Source organism: Octodon degus, unplaced genomic scaffold (assembly GCF_000260255.1).
Source record: "Octodon degus isolate 3935 unplaced genomic scaffold, OctDeg1.0 scaffold00064, whole genome shotgun sequence".
NCBI classification, from domain to species: Eukaryota; Metazoa; Chordata; class Mammalia; order Rodentia; family Octodontidae; genus Octodon; species Octodon degus.
The window spans coordinates 12189408-12194235 of NW_004524640.1; positions in this window are offsets into that span (position 1 = coordinate 12189408).

Below are 4828 nucleotides of genomic sequence, written 5' to 3' on the forward strand. Positions count from 1 at the left end.
ACACACACACACACACAATAAATAAATGTAATAAATAAAAATAAATAAATATTAAAAAATAGTTTATAGTAACTCACTGAATTGTACATACAGGGTTGAAAAGTTCACCTAAAAATTTATGTACTTTTTTATGTATATACTTTACCACTTATTATTGGGTAAATTACATGCTGCAGTAGTATTTGCTAAATGCTATTTCAGGATATAGCATTTTAAAATGACAATATTAAACAATAACATAATCAAATTTTTCCTAAAATGTCACTGGATAGCAGAAGTAGGGGGAGGGGAGATGAGACAAGAGAGGTAGAAAGACAGTAACTGTTTAAGCTGGGCACGAGTATATGACACTGCCAGAGTCTTTCACTGAATAAAAAGAAACCTTAGTGAAGCATCAACCAATGATTCCTTAACTGTCACTTTAAGAAATAGATCTGCTGGGCATGGTGGCATGCACCTGTAATCACAGCACTCTGGGAGGCTGAAACAGGAGAATTGCAAGTTTAAGCCCAGCACCTTATTTCAAAAAATTTAAAGAACAGGGTTGTAACTCAGAGGGAATCCCTGAGTTCATATCCCAGGACTGTGGGGAAAAATGAAAGAAAAGAAAAATAGACTAGAAGTACAAGCACTGACAAAACAAAGCAAACAGTTTGGAATACAATATACACACTGATTCATGTCTTTAGCAAACACACTACTGTCTACTTATTTTGAAAAGCCTATAGGGGCAAGTCCCAGTAAAGAGTGACAATCTAGAGACAAGATCCAAATATGCTGAAGGCGGCCAGGGAGATAGCTCAGCAGACTAAGTGCTTGCCTGGTAAGCTACAGGGTCACGAGTTCAATCCCTGGTACCACCAAAAAAATAAAATAAAAATGCTGAAGGATATGTAGTTATTGGTAGAATCAAGTCCTTCCTATCAATTCTTTTTTTTTTTTTTTTTTTTTGGTGGAACCGGGGATTGAACTCAGGCCCTTGCGCTTGCCAGGGAAGTGCTTATTCCACTGAGCCATCTCCCTAGTTCCCAAAAATGGCAGAAGGATTTTTTTTCTTCCTATCAATTCTTGAATGTGCCTAAAATATTATTTATTATAAAACTTGCATCTTGTTTTAATGTTATAAATGTACAATTCTACTGACTCCAAACTTTGTTTTTCATCAAAGACTCACTAATTCCAATTTCTGGGCTGCTGATTCACATATGATCAGTAGCAGCCAGAACAAAAACAACATGGGGGCAGGGTCATCTCCCACACCCCATCTGTTCCCTCTCTGTTGGCCTGATTCCACTTCATCTTTTCACCACCCCACCCTACCCTGCGGGCTGCACGCCTTCTGCCTGTGCAGCCCGTAACCAGAAGCAACAGCACAAAATGTGTTAGAGAAATGAAGAGCGCAGGCAGACAGCTGGTAACCCTAAATGTAAGTACTACACTGGCAGGATCCTTTATTACAGGCCATAAGAGAATTGGGTGCACATAAACAAAGGTAAGGTTCTTCCAAATACAACTTTTCTATATAAAAATTATTGATAAATTAATGATCTTTCTTTTAGCTGGCCAGCTAAAAGTATTGTTTTCAATACCACATAGAAAAACAAAATCCTACCCAAACATGGGAGAGCATGCCTGAAATCCCAGCACCTGAGAAGCTGAGGCTGCCACGTGAGTTCAAGGCCAGACTGAACTGTATAGCAAGACCGTGTCTCAAAAAAAAAAAAGGAAAAGCACAGAGATGGCGAACCTTTCAGAGTTTTCAAGGATAAATAGCCCCCTCGAGCACGTGTGCCATAGGTTCACCACTACTGTCGGGGCTGCTGATTCACATATGATCAGAGGCCCTGTCCCATCCTCACTAAGGATGCCCACAATTGTGAGATATAACAAATGCCATCATCCTTCTCAACAGCAACACTGGAAACTAAATAATCATGAAAAAATGACTTAAAGTTCTCCTAACACTATTTTCAAGCTAGACGTGTTTGCACAACCTAACAACTATCAAGCAACTATGAGGGTATTCCAAGTAATAAAAAATTTCACCCCTCAAAAAATACCTTTTCAAGAAGCCTTCCCTGTGTGGTGGCATACACCTATACTACCAGCACTCCAGGAGGCTGAGACAGAGGGATAGTAATCTCACGTCCAGGCTGGGCAAGCCCATTTCAATATAAAACACAAGACAGCTGTGGACATAGCTCCGTGAAGGCCCTGGTTCAATCCCTAGTCCTGGGGGTAGGGGTTGGAGGTACTACCCTGACACATTCCAGCTAAGCTAAAGAATAAACAAAGAAAGAAAAAGACAGATCCAAGTGGCAGGAATTCCAAGTTAGGTATGAAAGAAACACAATTCTCAAAGTAGAAGTGCATACCAGCTAAACAGCAGGCCCCAAAACCCATAAGCAGAGACCAGAACAGTAAGAAAAGGTGCTCTGGAAGAAAGATCTCCAGGATGTTATGGTATGAATGAAAAGCTCACGTGCTAGAAACTTAACCCATAAACTCACATGATGGCACTGGTGGTTTGTAAGGACAGGAGATTTCGTTCTAGCAAAAGAAAACAGATAAAACCAATGGGGAAAACATCTAGTAAATTATCTAACAGCTTTAACCATGTAAGAGAACTGTAGCTCCGTGGTAAACTGTGTGCTTAGCATGTGGGAGACACTGGTTTCAATTCTCAGCAGCACATACATGTACATACACACATACACACACAGAGATCAATGAAGAATATAAAACAAATTAGTGATATTTGCAAAGAAAATTAATTCAAAATTTTATTTTATTTTTATTTATTTATTTATTTTGGCAGAACCAGGGACTGAACTCAGGGTCTTGCGCTTGCCAGGGAAGCACTTATTCCACTGAGCCATCTCCCTGGCCCTTATTTTAGTCTTTATTTTTTGTATTTTAGGGAAGAGTCTACAGGGTGTTCAGGGTCTCACTACTAGATCAGTCTCATAGTGATCCTCCTGTTTACAGCCTCCCAAGAGCTGGGATTACAGGCGTGCGCCACCACGCCCAGTCTCAATCGCTGTCTCAGCATGAACCCCTGGCCCCTGCGCCTGCGCTTTAATCTGCTGAGCTATTCGGCCAGCCCCCTCAAAATTTTAATATAGACAATTATCAATGACAGAAGAAATTATACAAGGCAAATAAAACCATAATATACCACTTGGCTAAGTAGCACATAATATTTAAACATTTATAAAATAATGTTCAATGAAGATTTAACCAAAAATTAAAACAAATTCTCCCTGGGAAGACTGCAGATAGGAAAAGAGCTATAAACCAACTAAATTTTCTTCTACTATCACAGGTAGTCAATAACTAAGGTTTAGAACTGCTGTCAAGAAAGCCAAGTAGGGCCGACGAGATAGCTCAGCATTAAAGCGCCTGCTTAGGCAAGCTAGGCAAACCCAGGGACAGCAGTTCGGTCCCCAGCACCACATGCTGCGCCAGCCCTGTCCCCAGGGCAGGCTGAGTCGGCCACAAAAAACAAACAAAAAAGAAACCAAAGCATATTTGGAAATAGCAGAATCGCTATCAAAAATACAAAAAATACTATGTACTGATAAGGAAGTGGGGAGAAGGGAACCCTTCTATGCTGCTGGCAGGAATGTAAATTAATTCAACATTATGGAATTCAGCATAGACATTCCTCAAAAAACTACAAATAGAACCATATGACCCAACTATTCCACTGCTTGGTACATACCCGAAGGAACTGAAGTCAGTACACTACAGGGATAACCTGCACTACAGCACAATCCACAACAGCCATGACACAGAACTAGCCAGAGTGCCCAGCAACATACGAATAAAGAAAATAAGGGGTGTGTGTGTGTGTGTGTGTGTGTGTGAAAAACCAGGCTCAAAAAGGTAAGTATTGCATGTTTTCCCTAACATGTGGTATCTAAAAATATAATAACCCAACTTTAAATTTAAAAAAAAATTAAAAGATGAAAGTAGAAAGAACACTATTATTACCCTGAAGGAAGGCAATAGGAGCAGGGGTGGGAAGTATAAGATAATAGGGGGATGAATATAATCAAAATGTTACAAATGTGTGAAAATACCACGTGGAACTCAATACTTCGTAAAATTAACAAGCACTAAAGAAAAGAACAGAAGGGATTCATGAATAAATGAATGGAGGTATGGAGAGAAGAAGGCTACACAAAAGTAAAACAGAAATGGAAAATTTTATCTTCTTGTTGTTTCCAAGTTTCAAATATGTTCTAGTGAAACTATTAAATTTAAAATTGAAGTGGGAAGAAAACACAGAGGAGAACATAGGAAGTGACTGAATTTTTAAGTGGCTGATCAATCAGGACACAGAGGTGGACTTAGATACCTATCGCTCTCAAGTAAGCTGCCAAGAAATGCCGACAGATACCATAACAGCCCAGAAATGATCTCGTCTTTGCTTACTTCAGGTTTTCAGCTTCTCCTGATCATGCTACAGGAATCAGTTAGCCAAGTTTTTCTTCTCCCAAGAAAATGGTTAACAGTAACAACAGACCATGAGCTTCTCAATCAGAAGCACATAGTGCAGGGGACATAAGAACAGTACCTGCCTGGCAAGTGCAAGATCCTGGGTTTGATTCCCAGTACCAAAAAACCTCCCGCACACAAAACCCCCTGGAGTGTAAGGAAGCCTTCACTGCTGCTGAGTTTCTCTCTAACCCCTTTCCCACACCCTCTGCTCCGCTGCTCCTGCGGAACTGCAGCTTCTCCCCATCATCCAACGGCTCCCAGCGCTCAGAACTGCAGCTTCTCCCCATCATCCAACGGCTCCCAGCGCTCAGCTGCAGCTTCT